General features: G+C 51.9%; 1 protein-coding gene across 21 annotated transcripts in view; it reads right to left on the minus strand.

Annotated features, from left to right (window-relative positions):
- Positions 1-15,630, minus strand: part of RBFOX3 (RNA binding fox-1 homolog 3) — a 353,230-nt gene that overhangs the window by 265,459 nt on the left and 72,141 nt on the right. Inside the window, exon 1 of one of the 21 annotated variants that reach the window (XM_075119155.1) lies at positions 14,082-14,359. The exons of the other annotated variants lie outside the window; for them this stretch is intronic. The gene's annotated coding sequence lies outside the window, so the exon portion shown is untranslated. Of the gene's footprint in view, positions 1-14,081; positions 14,360-15,630 lie in introns of those variants that run through there. 21 annotated transcript variants of the gene reach the window in all.

The following is a 15,630-nucleotide window of genomic DNA, read 5'->3' on the forward strand; positions in this document are numbered from 1 at the left end:
TAGGGTTGCCAACCCTCCCGGTTTCGCTGGTTTCTGAACTAGGGTTGCCAAACCCTCCTGGTTTCCACCTGGCCGGAGCCTGCACCCCTCACTGCCTCCCGCACCCCAAACCCCCAGCCCTGAGCCCCCTCCCAGAGCCTGCACCCCAACCCTCAGCCCTGAGCCTCCTCCTGCACCCAAACTCCCTCCCAGAGCCTGCATTCCAGACTCCAACCGCCTGCCCCAGCCCTGAGCCCCCTCCAGCACCCAAACTCCCCTACAGAGCTTTCACCCTGCACCCCAACCCCCTGCCCTAGCCCAGTGAAAGTGAGGATGGGAGAGAGCAAGTGACAGAGGGAGGGGAGATGGAGTGAGTGGGACGGGGCCTCGGGCCTCGGAGAAGGGGCAGAGCAGGGACCTAGTGGAAGGGGCGGGACAAGGGTGGGGCAAGGGGGGTTGGGTTTGTGTGATTAGACAGTTGATTTCAGAGGAAACCAAGAACAAAAAGAGCAGTTTCTTAGCTTACAGCCCCAAGCCTCTTTGGTCTACACCTGCCCCCAAAGTTCTTTCTCTAGCTTTTTCCAGGTTTGCACGGCTCACAGGCTCCTGCTTGGCCTTTCTTGCCTCTATTCCTCTATTTCCTTCTGTTCTTGTCATCTGTGACCTCAGTATCTGTGCGTTTACTCACACTCCCCACACACATGCCCAAAACAATATGCAGCACAAAAGCTCCTGGGCTGCTCACCTTTTGTCTTAGGAGGGGCTTATACTTACAGTTATGTTAACTGAAAGGTGAGTTCACACCTATCAACCTCAACTGGGTTTTAAGCCAACCCATAAGGAGGTTTCACCCAGCTCATAATATTTTGCCAACCCAGCCCAATGCTACCTTTTTATTTGCTTGTTTGACTTGAGATATCTTTGCGACACACAGATACACACACACTCATGCCGTAGGAGTAGGGATAAGGTTCACAAGAGGTGGTGATGACAGAGGATGGGAATCTGTGGCTTGGATTTCACCGTCACAATGGTACTATTGAAAAGCTTTTTTAGAGCTAGGCAGGCACTGGAGGGGACAGTTGTGAACAGACTGTGAAGGTAAATGCCATCAGCAGTAAAGAGTGGAGGGAGGGGGCCTTTCAGCAGAAGGTAGCACTCTAAGTGTGTGCAGCCCAAGATATGGTCGCCTGCTCTGAGATCAGAAGCTATTTCCCACTTATCTGTTCTGAGCCTGGTATCTGTGCGACAGAACATGGCATTTGGTAATGGGATTTTGATGTTCAAGAGAAGATGCTTTCCTGAGTCTCACTTTACGTCACATGCGACAATAACCACGACTATCAGGTGCCACCGAAGAATGCTAAAGAGTTAGAACTTTTACTTGAGGGGAGTGAGGATAACTTTGTATTTAATTGTGAACTTGGCAGAACTATTACATATTTATTTCAGCCTTAAGCTGCCCATCACAATGTCCCCTCTCCACCATGGCAGGTGCAGCTGGTAATCCAACAAGGACATCCAAGCACCAGCCTCTCTTCTAACTGAAGCCCACGGCCGCCTGGCAGGCTGGCTGCCTTATCCTTCACCAGCAGTGCTGCAGTTCTGGGATTGCAGAGACACTATAGGTGGCCATCAGTTCCCACTCCCTGCCCTCACTCACGTCCAAAGGGCTGGAGCTCAGCTATCAATGCACGACACCACTGCCACGGGGCTTCACTGAGAGGAAGCATGGGTGTTTTTAAGTCATGGTGGTTCAGTCTCAGCTACAAAAGTAAAACCGGACAAGTGGGCGGAGCACACCAAGTGGCCACTGCCAGTCCAGAGCAAGCTCCCATCTGTGCCGGTGCTGCAGGACCACCCTTGTCCCAGTGCAAAGGGTGAAATGGGCCTAATGGGGGCCAAACAGCTCCCCACTCTCCTGGCTCATGCAGCTACCCCCAACCACCGTATCCTCCGCAGTCCTGCTCCTGGAGATCATTGTCTGCACTCCTCCACAACAGTCTAGGCTCCTGCACAGCGTATGTGAACCCTGCTACAGATCCTGCTTAGAGGAGGCTCATCCCAGCAACCCCCTCTCCACCATAGTGGGACTGCTCCTTGCCCCCTTCACATCACCCGCTGGGGCCCCAGAACTGCTTCTGGGCTCTAGAGGTTGCATCTCGGACCCACGCCTCGCTGACCTTTGGGGAAACACTCCAATACCACACTATGGTCCGTGACTACAGCACCTGCCATAAGCCCATTTCAAGGGATGCCCAAAGCACGGGCGTAACACAGAAACCCCAGGAACAAGACCCGCCCACCCCCATCTCCAGTAGCCCATTGCCACCCAAGCAGCCCTCGGGAGGAATGCTCCTGAACTGAGAGGTGGCTGGGCTCTCCAGTGCAGCGAGATTGCTTTACTCCATTTATCTTAGATAGCAGTGTTACAATTGCCCCTCAGAGTCCTGGTGTCTCAGACCCAGCTACACAACACCACCTCGGGGGGCAGCGATGCCACAGCACACACCTGGGAGAAATTAAATCCAGACAGGGCTTCCTCACCCCACTCACCCGAGGGACTCAGCAAGGTATCAGAGCAAAGACCCTTTATCTCTTCTCTGGGGATGTACCCTCCCATTTGTGTCTGGCCTGAAATCCTAGTGCTAATGCTAGCGGGCTCTGGTCTCCCCTGGATGGCTCTGCCCATCAGTTCTGTGGCAGCTGTTAGTCTGGTGAGGTCTCTCTTAAAACAGCCTGAGGACTCACACCCCAATGAGTGAAGGGTCACCCCACTGCAGGGCACGCTGACTGGACAAGGGCCTGAGCCACGAAGCTGCTAGCCAGGACCAGAGATTGGGGGTGTCCCCCCCACAGGGAGCTAGGCAGTTGGGAGTCTGAGTGTGTTTGGGCCCAGAGCTTGGTCTGCGGCCCAGTTCTACCTGAAGCCCACAGTCCTGCCAACACTAGTCAGAGCTCCCGAGGTGAAATGCTCAGGCCCAAGCCAGGCCCTCGTAACACCAGGTGGGGTTGGGGCTGCAATGCAATGTGGGGCTGGAGGCCGAGCAGGAGGGAACTGGAGCCCAGCACTATTGCATATGCTCTCTCGTGCTGGGGATTCGCAGCATGACTCCTTTAACCCTGGCCCACCCTCCGTGACCGCCCAGAGCTGCCTGTCAGCACCGCAGCATCCAGACACACTTCTCTGGGGACCACCATGTTCAGACAGGAACATGGAGCCAGAGATAGGGATCAAATCAGAGAGCACAGAACCACCTGCCACCTCCATGCCTCATTCCCCTCCCTGTCCCCAAGGAGACGGAGGGTGCCACATCATACCCTGGCAGATGGCAAATGCCCAGCTGCCACTGCAGACAGAGCAAAGGTAAAGGAGTCACTAGGGATACAGCCTGACTGGCGTCCCCCCAAGAGGAACACTGCGGCCAAGTAGAAGGCAGGAGTCCTCTCTGTAGCTGCCATCACATGGCAGGAGCCTGTGATGCAAGCACAGGTGAAGAAGAAGGGCAGACACACACACCTGGGGGGTGGGAACAAATGCTAGGAGAGATGTTCGGGCAACCATCAGATCTCAAAGAGGAGAACAGGAGGGTGCAGCAGATTTTCCTCCACAGCCAGTTCTGGCAGGAGCCACCCTGGAGTGCCCTTCCCCGAGAAAGGAAGTGACGCCACCTCGGAAGGCAGGAAGAGGAGCTGCAGAAACAGGAAGCCCATTTCCTGCAGAAGTGTCATGGAGAGCACCACGCCTCAGGACCGCACAATGAGAACACGCCCTGGGAAGCAGGGCCCTTCGCGGAGGGAGGCAGCGGTGAAGCTCTGCTCACAGGAGACCATGGAGGCCAAGACGACGGTCACAGTCTATTTTTCTACACAAGTGCATCGAGTATTCCCACAGCATACTCGCTGTAAAACTCCTCCTGCTCAGGCTCACTGCCGAGGGCCTCCGATGGTCGATTTTCCATGGTCATGACAACAAAAACTAAAACTGGGTCAGACCTGAAAGGTATTCTCTTCCTCCAAGCTGCTAAAAGCACAATAGTAATGAGGTTGGTTAAGCAATTCACCCAGGGACTGCATTATTTGCTCTGAAGATGTATTAACCAGTTAAATGAGCGTGATAAGGCAGCTCTGCTTATTTCTCTCACCAGTCACACACAAGATCTGAGGTTCCAGGTCTTCATATTCTAGCTAATAAAACAAACCCAGCAAACATGCTGACAAAGGAGAATGGTGCACTCAAAGAGCCCCAGGCCAGGCTGCTTCCCACTTGACCCGTTGTAAGAAAAAGAGAACTTTAAAAGCATCCAGCAGCTGAAATCTATTTGAAAAAAATCATACTCCCCCCTTCCACCTCTTCTTTTTTCCTTCTTCTTTCACTCTCCCCTTTCCCAAGCTCCCGATAAGAATGAATTAACCGAGCAGAATCCCAGGCAGTAAGCAAGGCAGAGAAAGACTTAGAAGAAACTCAGCTTCCAGAGACAAGCTCACAAACTTGCCCAGCTCCCAGGGGTTCACTCTAATATATTTCCACATCATACTATTCTCTTTAGAAACTACTGATTCGTTTCACTGGCCACCCACTCACCTCCTGACACAGCATTAAAGGCTTCATCCAAAAGCACCAAATGAACTTGCCTTTTCAAGTTATTGCTAGCAACTCACATCGGAGGAAGCGCTGGCATTTGGGGTCTGATGAATCTCAGGAAGTGGATTATGCTGCATCCAGCTATTTCTGGACACAGAAGCAGCCTCTATCAGTTTGCAGGGCACAGGAAGGGTTTGGAGTGAAAGCTCTGTCGTGTCTATACAGATTGGGGATTGTGCCTGCTTTGAGCAGGGGGTTGGACTAGATGACCTCCTGAGGTCCCTTCCAACCCTGATATTCTATGATTCTATGAGTGTCCATCCGCTGGGGCCCTGATTCTAGCACAACCATCACAATACAAACACTAAGAGTTGTGGGGGACGGGACCTTTATTCTTTATGGGATTTTTTTTGGACATAAACACTTATTAATATAAATGTCACTGACATAAACAAAACTGTGGCCCTTGAATCCATGTGAGGTTTTATGCGTGCTATGTAAACAAAGAAAAAAAACATTTTAATTAATGTTATACAACCCTGAAAGAAATAAGACGGAACACCATGGAACTGTAATAAAAGCATCTGTTTACAATGACATTAGCAGCTGACACGGGCTGAAGGGTGTATCAGTTGTCTAACATCTCTGTTTCCTTTAAATGCCTTGACCTCAGTGCAAAGTGGACCAGGCTAACTGTTCCTCAGTCTCAAGACTACTGAATTACAAACGCTTCGTTCAGAAAGCGATGCCCAGTCCATCTGTGCCAACTGGCACAGCTGTGGTGCCTGGAACAATTTCGAAGCTCAGTTTCCCACCATGAGCCGACACGTAGCAAGGCTGGAGCCCGAAGGTTTTGGGTCTGGAGCAGTCACCTCACTCCGGGAGCTGCTCCTGCTGTTGGACCCTGGCGTCTCTCTGATGGAATTACTGCTGAATTCCTGTATCGATCACAAAGAGGACTGAAAGGGGAGGTGGCTCAGCTTTCTCGGAAGCTGGCTGCCTGCCTGCCTGCATCCTGCGGGGCACTCCAACTTCCCACTGGGACAGCCAGATGCAACTCCAAAGAGTGCCAAGGGGCTGAGGAAAGGTTCAGCTTATGCTGCCCCTGGAAGCGGAATCCCCCAGCAAGAAGCTTGAGTTGGGGTCGGCCAAGCACATTTCCAGGGGCATTTTCCTAGTGCTCTCTCTAGACAGGTGCTGAAGGGCAGGATGCTGGGGTATGTGTCAGAACAACTGGGAGCATGGAGCTCCCTCGTTAGGAGAAGGGGGATCCAGTCAGAACTGGGAACGAGCAGCCTGCTCAAAACAGGGATGCCTCCTGTTATTCCCCTCTCTGGGAAGCAGCTGACAGGACAGAAGGACTGTAGATGATTTATTCCCAGCCAATGAAAGCGTGTGGGTGAGGGAGGGGAGAAAAAGCAAGAAGTTGCATGGATCATAGCAACTCCCATTGAAAGCTGGCCTGGAGGTGTGATCTGCTGCTTTGGCGCCATCCCCACCCCAAGAGCGCAGAGGGCTCACTGAGTGGGGGAGGAGGAAATGCACATTTGCGTAATAATGTAACATGCATATCTGTGAAATAATGAGCTCTGTCTGCCACATCAAATGATCAAATGGCCACCAGAGATGGCAACAGCAGGCTTAAATCACCCATGAGCAGGACCCAAATGACACATTAGGGAGACGCATATTCAGCCTATATTTTTTCCTGATGAGCCTGCTGGCAATGTGCCACGAGGAAGTAGCTGTGTGGAGAAATGCCAGCGTTTTCTACTGTCGAAGGCTGCATATATCCTAGCAGTGTTTGTCAATACACCTTCCCGAGATCCACCTCCTAGATGGCCTTAGGAGAAATAACGACAAGCCCTTCAGAGAGAGGTAGCCAAAAGTATCACCAAAAGTGGGGGCTGCAGCTCAAGAGGGAGGGCCATGGGCAGAGCTGCATGCATGGGAAGCCCAGAACTGGAGTAGCTGGGGGGAGGCCCATCAGCCGGGGTGAGGGTGTGAGGCGGGGAAGAGAGAGAGGACCAGAATAGCAGGAGGGGCGTGGGTCAGGAGGGAGAGCCATCAGCAGACCTGATGGGGGTAAGCCCAGGACTGGACCCTCAGGGGAGCGACTCTGACAGAGCTGTGCAGGATAAATGTCTGCACCTGCCCACACAATGCTTAGTTCTAGCCAGGCTCATTAGTTCCTCACTCCCTCTAAAAGCAATGAGAGGGAACATGCGGAACCATGAAGCACAGCAACCCTACAACTCTGGCTGCGTGGAGTACCCACTTTAACACAACAGCGCCGAAGGCTGAATGTGACTAACACAAAGGGTCCAGGTGCTGCCACAGAACCCAAGACACAGCCTTTCCCCCACACAGTTTGCTCTGCTAGGCCAGGGCGCACAGAGCCTGGAGCCAATGGAAAATGCCTGTCTCACTGCCCTACTCCTGTGGCATGAGGGCTGGCAGAGGGGGTACCAGAGGGATTGAAGACGTAAAAATGAGCAAGTCTGAGAAAGAGGTCAGAGGCGAAGGAAAGAGGGCAGCTGAGCCAGCCACCAGCCTTTGTCCCCCCGGCTTTGGGGGGGTGCATTTCCTGATGCTGAGCACCAAGGCAAAGCTCCAGTTCTTTGGCAGACATGCATGGCCGCTGGCCAACTTGCAGGGATCCCAGGAGACCCCGTTCTCAAAGAGCAGGGATCAGAGCAGCAGCAGTGCCCTAAGGCGGATCCTGGGAGGGGAGGACACACCCAGGACTGGACTGCCTAGACAAAGACTGAAAAGGCAGAAATTGCTCACATAGCTGCAAAAACCCCACAGCACTGGGAGTTTCTGTGCTAAGTACCCCCCACCGCCACCGGGCATGGGAGATCTCCTGACTTTCACACACCAGCAAACCCAGCTCTCCTACATGGTCAGGGACAGCACCAGACAGACAGCGCTGCCCCAGCCCATGCTGCCACTAGCCTGCCAGAAGAGGCAGGAAAGCCCAAGCTCCACCAGCTTCCCCCTGCAGTGGGGGGGGGGGGGGGAGATAGTGCTGGGGAACGTTAGCGTTCAGAATGCACCCGTTTACGTGCACCAAGCAAATATCACCTGCTAACAGGTCCCTGTGTTCATTCTAGATTCAGATGACGGCCAGCATGCTGCCTGGAGAGGGACCTCCACTCCCCATCCTCTGACAAATACCCAACCTGTCTCTCAAGGTGACACCTTGGAAATACAGGGATGTATTTATTACATCCTTCTCACTCCTCTTCCTCTTATTAGAGCTTAAACTCTTTCGCCACCATCTGCCATTCACAAGTAATATTTTAAAGAAGGAAGTGACAGCTTCCCTTTGATCAGCCCTCCAGAAACCCCGTCAATTCAGGTGCTGGAAATGAGGAGAATTCATAATTCTGACTCGGGATGGACTCTTGACCCCTGGCCGCACCCCAGGGACTGTCAGCTCTGGCAAGCACGTGCCCGACTGTCGATCCCATTCATATTCTGTCCCCTCTTCCAGCACGGCAGGCTCAGGTTGGCTTTTAAAGTCATGCCTGGCTCAGCCAGGGAGTTCTTACCGAATTATCTTCAACCCCGTATATCGGGGAGCATTTATACAGCTGTCCTTCCCAACAGAAGACAAGGCTGTTGTGGAGAAACTAAATGAATTCTTTACATCAGTCTTCACTGCAGAGGATATGGGGGAGATTCCCACCCCAGTCATTGTTTTTAGGTAAGAAATCTGAGAAATGGTCCCAGATTGAGATGTCCAGCACAGGAAATTTTGGAACCAATGGATATTGCTGTTTAATTTAACTCACCAAGAGCAGGTGGTGTCCACCCAAGAGTTCTGAAGAAACTCAAATGTGAAATTGCAGAAGTACTAAACTGTGGTATGCAACCTATCAATTAAATCTGTCTCTGTACCAGATGAGTGGAGAATAACTGATTATCATGCCAATTTTTAAAAAAGGCTCCAGAGCTGATCCTGGCAATTACAGGCTGATAAGCCTAACTTCAGGTCCCAGCAAATTGACAAACTATAGTAAGGAACAAAATTATTGGACACATAGATGAACATGATTTGTTGGGGAAGAGTCAGGACAGCTTTCATAAAGGAAAATCATGCCTCACTAATCTAATAGAATTTTTGAGAATCTCAGCAAGAATGTGGACAAAGGTGATCCAATTGATATAGCACAGTGGTTTTCAACCTGTTGTCCACAGACCCCTGGGAGTCCGCAGACTATATCTAAGATTTCCAGAGTGGTCTGCACCTCCAATCAAACAATTTTAGGGGTATGCAAATGAAAAAAGGTTGAAACCATTGATACAGTGTACTTAGACTTTCAAAAAGCCTTTAACATGGTCCTTCGAAGACTTTCAAGCAAAGCAAGCAGTCATGGGATAAGAGGAAGAAGCAATTATGGATCAATAGCTGGCTAAAAGATAGGAAACAAAGGGCAGGAATAAACAGTCAAGTTTTCACAACAGGGAGAGGTAAACAGCAGGGTCCCCCAAGGATCTGTATTGGGACCAGTGCTGTTCAAAATATTCATAAATGATCTGGAACAGTGGGTGAACAGTGAGGTGGCAAAATTTGCAGACAATACAAAATTACTCAAAATAGCTAAGTCCAAAGTTGACTGCAAAGAGTTACAAAGGGATCTCACTAAACTGGGTGAGTGGGCAATAAAATGGCAGATGAAATTCAAATGTTGACAAATGCAAAAAAATGCATATTAGAATAAAAAATCCCAACTACAAATATAAAATTAAGGGGTCTAAATTAGCTGTTACACTTCAAGAAAGATCTTGGAGTCAATGTGGATAGTTCTCTGGAAACATCTGCTCAATGTGCAGCGGCAGCCAAAAAAGCAAACAGAATGTTAGGAAGCATTAGGAAAGGGATAGATAAGACAGAAAATATCATACTGCCACTATATAAATCCATTGTACGTCCACGCCTTGAATACCGAGTGCCATTCCGGTCACCCAATCTCAAAAAATATGTTAGAATTGGAAAAGATGCAGAGAAGGGCATCAAACACGATGAAGGGTATGGAACAGCTTCCATATGAGGACAGATTAAAAAGACTGGGACTGTAAACCTTAGAAAAGAGAAGACTAAGAGGGTGTACAATTGAGGTCTGTAAAATCATGAACGGTATGGAGAAAGTGAATAAGGAAGGGTTATTTATCCCTGCACATAACACAAACTACGGGTAACACAAGAACTAGGGGTCACCAAATGAAATTAAGAGGCAGAAGGTTTAAAACAAATGAAAGGAAGTATTTCTTCAGACAACGCACAGTCAACCTATAGAACTCCTTGCCAGAGTATGTTATGAAGGCCAGGACTATAACAGGGTTAAAAAAAGAACTAGATAAGTTCACGGAGGACAGGTCCATCAATGGCTATTAGCCAAGATGGTCAGGGATGCAACCTCATGCTCTGGGCGTCCCTAAACCTCTAACTGCCAGACGCAGAGACTGGACAACAGGGGAGGGATCACTGGAAATTGCTTCAGAGGGAGTGAACAGAACAGGGCATCTGGCACTGGAATGGTCAGACACAGGATACTGGGCTAGATGGGCCATTGGTCTGACCCAGTATGGCCATTCTTATATTCTTACCATTAGACCTCCTAGGTCAGTATCTGAGTGTCATTTATCATCCCTACACAGAGCATCACATTATTATACCTCCTTACTGCTGGATTTAAAAGCAGTTTCCTAGTCCCGTATTTCTATCCTGCCCCTCCCCCTCCTTGGAGACATCTGCCCCACTGCCAAATACAGATCCCTTTTGTCCTTTCCACCTCCTTCAGCACAGGGAGAAAGGACTTAAGATCACCACAAGGATCTGATTTCTCAATTGCCTGCTCATCTGGAGACTGGCAAATGTCAGGAGCCCAAGGGACAAGCCCCAGATTTATGACCAATGTGGATGAGGAGAACATAGAAGCATTAGTGAATCTATTTAAAAACTCATTGGAAAGAGACAGACAGTGATGGATTGGCATGACCAGGTAACACCCTAGTCTCTAGGAGGGAGTCAGAAAGAGCTAGGAAACAGCTGGCTTTGGGAAGGGGAGATCTGGGTCGGGAGGATTTCAATGAGGACAGACAGGTGTGACTTAAACACAGCGCCTGAGGCTATTCGCCAGAGTGGTGATCACCAAGCACAGGCAGGGGGGTGCTGGGGGGACAGGGGAGGGAGGCTTGGCTGAGATAGCAAAGGCAGAAGGTGCCCAACAGCACTTCCGGGCTGGGAGGGAGAGGCTGCGCTCCAATGCCGAGGGGAAGAGGAGAGGCTGTGGAAGGGAAATGTAACAGATATTTCAGCCACATGCAGTATCTGTCAGGATCATACTGTATCATATTTAAAGCATGAAAACCTCCCAAGGCCACTACACTGAGATGGCCCAGGCAGTACAAGCTGTACAACAGTCATAGCTCTGATGTGCAGGTGTGTCCCCCTGGCTCACTGGGGTTGGGGTGTTCCTGCAGAATCTGGATTTGCTATGGGGTGATTCATGCAAAATCCCAAGGCAGTGCATGGAAGGGAGCTGTGCAGCCTGAAAACCTGGGTTGGATGGGAGTGGATCAGGGTCCTTGCCCAGAGGCAAGTGACAGGGGGAAGAGAGGGGCAGTCTACCCCCAAAACTGAGACAGGAAGATCTTTCACCAGGGCTCAGGCAGATCCTGGGGAGTCTTGGGCCACCTCACACTGAAGACAGTGTGGCTTCTGACTCCCTTTCTTCTCCTCTTTCAACGTTTTTCCCTCCCTCTTTGTTATTTTTTTCAGCTCACACCGGCACCTGGGCAGTAGGTAACTCCCCTGCAGATCACTCAGCAGCAATCCCCTGCCGGGGCTGACCAGAGGCTTAATGACTCCTCCTGCCTTTGTGGGGAACGTGCACATCCCCCCAGGTCTGCCTCTGACCCCCACCCCACTCATCTCAAGACACCCCTCCCCCAATGCTGCGGGAACTCACTAATAACCCCCATGCCCTTCTTGTACACAGTGCTGACAAACCCATGCCAGGATCAGATGTCCTCATAGCCCTGCCCCAGGGCGGTCACTAACATTTGTTCAGATGCCTCTGCACTCCAAGGCCTCCTGAACAACCCAGTCCCAGGCCAGCAGCGAGCCGGGCATGGCAGCACGCTGTCAGCAGAGACAGCCGCAAGCAGGCTGGGGGTAGGCTGCTGCCAGGGAAGGAATCAGAGCCCCCCTTTGGTAATGTCACAGAAGTGAAAGAATGCCAGCAAGCAGGGATTTTGTTTCCTCTGCTGCCCTCAAGTCTTGAGATGCCTGGTCCCCAGGCCAGCGATGGCCATTTCAGAGGAAAGGGTATCGAACTGCAGCCCCAGGGCAGGGTCTCCAGCAGCCCTTTGGGAACAAAGGGGGAAGCACAGAACTACAAACAGCACCTGCAGCCTGGACAGAGACTGGAGCAGCACGCTGGGCTCTGCATCCCCGGGTGGGACTCTGCTCAGACTGATGCCTGTCCCAGGGAGGAGCAGACACCGCCTGGAAGGGCTAATCCCTGCAGCCCTCCAAGGCGGGCCTGCCCCATCACCTAGAGGCCCCGCTGCCAGGTTGCAGGTCCCTGCATCCCATGCATTAATTAACATTCCACATGTAAAGCGGGGGTTGTAATTACTGCAAGTGATTAACAGGCTGAAGGTAGCCTGTCTCCAAGGAGCAGATTAACAGAGGCGCCCTCCAGCTCCTACTCTCACCTCAGCACCATCGATGCATTTTAAACAGGGACCCAATGCCCCGACAGCCTGTGATTAATGGGCAGGCTGAGGAGTAAGGATGTGCCGGTGGCATCTGCCCCCAGGTGCCCCCTCTTGGTGCTCCCCCTCTGGCTCGGGTGGCGGGGGCGGATGCACTCAGGCAGCCAGGGTTTATGTGAACAAAGGCCAATTCCAGAAGAAGGCAGAAGAATGGCTAAAAATCAGCACTAAGGGGCTGGCAACGCTCAGGGCCCGGGGAAGGTGGCCAGCAAGTCGGGCCATTGCTGCTCTGCCCATGGCAAAATCCCAGCTCCACTCCCCTGATACTTCTGTGCTCCCATCACAGGGCTCTTGCTCAGGGACCACAACACCTCCCCACCCCCAGTGCCTACCTCTGATCCGTGCAGTGGAAGGGATGGGATATACCGGGGGCCTGGTTTGCTCTCTCCTGTGCTTGTCGTCCACCTTCTATTACAGATGAGCAACAACAGAGGAGCTGACTGAGCCCTGGGCCCCTGGGAAGAATGGGGTGTGAGGGACGAACATGAGGAGGCCTGGAGATAGAGAAGGGTCGCCATGCAGATGGCGAGTGGCAGAGATGGAGGCCACACTGCAAGATCCCTGACTAGTGGTTCTTTCCCTCTAACACTGAGCGTGCCATGCTGGAAGGGAAGGACTGTTGCGGAACTAGCCCACTCACTCCATGCACTGGGCATGAGGAAATCAATGCAGGACTCCTACTAGCCTCCTACATGCTACTCCAGACATGCCGTTACGTCACACCGGGGCAGTGCGTCATGGAAGGCAGAGCGCATTCTCCAGCTGGCACCAAGTCCCGGGATTGGGACTGATCTCCAGAGCCCGGCTCTCTGGTCCGTGAGCTCCAGCACTCAAGCAGCTCTGAGATTATATCTATTCCTCCAGTCCATGGTGCTCAGGGAGCAGATTTGCAGAACATGCAGCCAGCAGGCCTGGGATCCCATCAAGTCTCCTGAGCCTTGGTGAGTAGGAGACCACCCAGAAAACCCTAGGGCTGCAGGAGGCGAAGCTGGTGACTCCATGTCATTCCTGAAGTCATTAACCACTTACTGTTCAGCACTATGGTCACAGGCTACGAGAGCAGTCCCTGCGCTAAAGAGCTCAGCGGCAAAGGGCTGCTGCTCAAATAGCGTTCTTCAACTGTGCTTTCAACGTGATTCTCAACAGTCCGAATACACCCCCACCTCTCAGCCACGCGAGGCTCCTTTTCTCACGAGAGTCAGCCCTTCCCAGCTCCCCTACCTTTCACCGAGCTTTCCCAGACACACAGAGCAGGCAAGGCTGAAGGCATGTCCCCCCAGACCACCTTTCAGGCCTTCCCCATATGTCATGAAGGAGCAAGATCAGCCCCCAATCCCTTCAGGAGACACACACAGACCTGCTGAAGCTTCCCGCAAACCCTGGCTGAAAGCAGCCCTGCTTCTGTTCCTCCCCCACACATAAAGAGGGGGATCAGCCTGCTCCACTTCCAATCCTGAAGCCAGATTCTTCCCCAGGGAATACACAGCCATTTCCACAGCAACTAACAGGCAGAGAAAAGGAGCTCTGCTCTGCTCTCTAATCCCACTACCAAACCGCCGCGCAGAGGACAGGGAGGGATGGGGATGCAGAACTGGCTGCTCCCTTTGAAAGAAGGCACAAGATCCACATCCTGAGGAGCTGGCTGCAAACACAGCCATACTGAGCTGAGCTCTGGGGCTGGTCCTCCCCCTCTACCTACCCCATACCCACAGAGTGCCACACGTACCATTGGTGGGATGCGAGCGTGGCCGCCCAGCCATTCACTTCACAGCAGCTCTTTAAGATGGTACATGAGCCAATCCAGTTTGGAAGCTGCTGTTCTCAGTCAGACACGGCTGCGGCAAAGAGACACTCTGGGCCGGTTGATGGGAGTGAAGCTGGGAGAGCCGGCATGCACAGAGGGGTCCACAGGAATAAGGGGGTCCCACCCCAGCCTGACTCCAGCCCAGGGGCGCTGCTCCTGTTTGCTGCCTGTGGTCTCCCTCCATCCATCCCAGGAAGTGGGACATGGAGTCAAAAGGGGGAAGGAAATCCAGAGCAGCTCTGATGAGGAGGTGGACTCATGCGCACCACACACACACACACACACTCCCCACGCAGCTGCTCTCTCTCCATCCAGGGGAGAGCGGGGCAGAGGCTAGAAAGCGTTCCCTTTGCTGTAGCCATGAGCCACCCCTCCCCGTGTCATAACTTCCTTGTAAGTCTGGGGGTCTTTGTCCAATATACAGGCGCCAGAAGGGGGGCAGGGCAGGTCTGAGGCCCCTGGACATTTGCTGCCTCTGAGCCAGGCCATTATTGCAAAAGAAACAAGAAATCTCTAGAGTCATTCCAAGGTTGTCTCCCCCCCTCAACACACACACTCACTCCCTCCCTCCCTTTTTGGGTAAAAAAGTATGCAAGAACTTCCCACTTCCAAAATGCTCAATTCTCCTCACACTCCCTCCCACCCTTCAATCCCATCCCTTTCCCCCACACAGCCACCCTCCCCACAGGCTGCCTGTCCAAGGTCTGCCTGTCCCGATCTGCACCATGGGGAGGGGGAGCTGCCAGCAGGAGCAAGGCCAAGGAGACTCCAATAATTACAAGGAGATAAGGCTATCAGCTGTAATTAACCACTACCCAAGGCAGACCGCTTGGCTGCAGAGACTTTCTTCCTTCTTTTCCCCAAGACTGCAAAATAAATTATCCTGCAAAGTTAGCAGGGGCTGAGCTATGGAAACAATTAAACAAAATTAAATCTAATTCATTTATACTCTGAGCACAAAGTGGATAATGTGGGGTTTTTTCCTCTCTCTCTCCTCTCTTCGCCTTGGTGTTAGAGGACTATTATGGGAAATTAATCATGGGGAAAAGCAATGAACGTGATCTATCTCTCTTTAAAAGTGCACTGAAGTGATTATATAAAAATCTATTAGAGGGGCCAGGAAATTTAAGAGTGACACCATTTAAAAGGAAGAGGGAGACTGGGCTAGCAGCAAAGGGGATTGATTTCTTAACTGACAGATTCTTGAATAAAGACCTGGGGAGCACACAGGGTTGATGAACTGGTCTCGCTGGGATGTAGAGATTCATGGGTAAGAGAGTTTGAGAGACTGTGGCCAGTCCTCCGGGAAGTCAGTTCATGGAACAAAACCACCCCAGTTTGCAATCCCGGCTCATGAGGAGCCTGTGCATTAACAAAAGGTGCCACAGGACAAAACTGAAGGACACCAGCAGATCCATGAGGTAGCAGCGCAGCACTGTCATAGCAGGGGGCTGCAGGTTAGGTCTGAGGG

Source organism: Caretta caretta, chromosome 14, assembly GCF_965140235.1.
Source record: "Caretta caretta isolate rCarCar2 chromosome 14, rCarCar1.hap1, whole genome shotgun sequence".
In the NCBI taxonomy this organism is placed as follows: Eukaryota; Metazoa; Chordata; order Testudines; family Cheloniidae; genus Caretta; species Caretta caretta.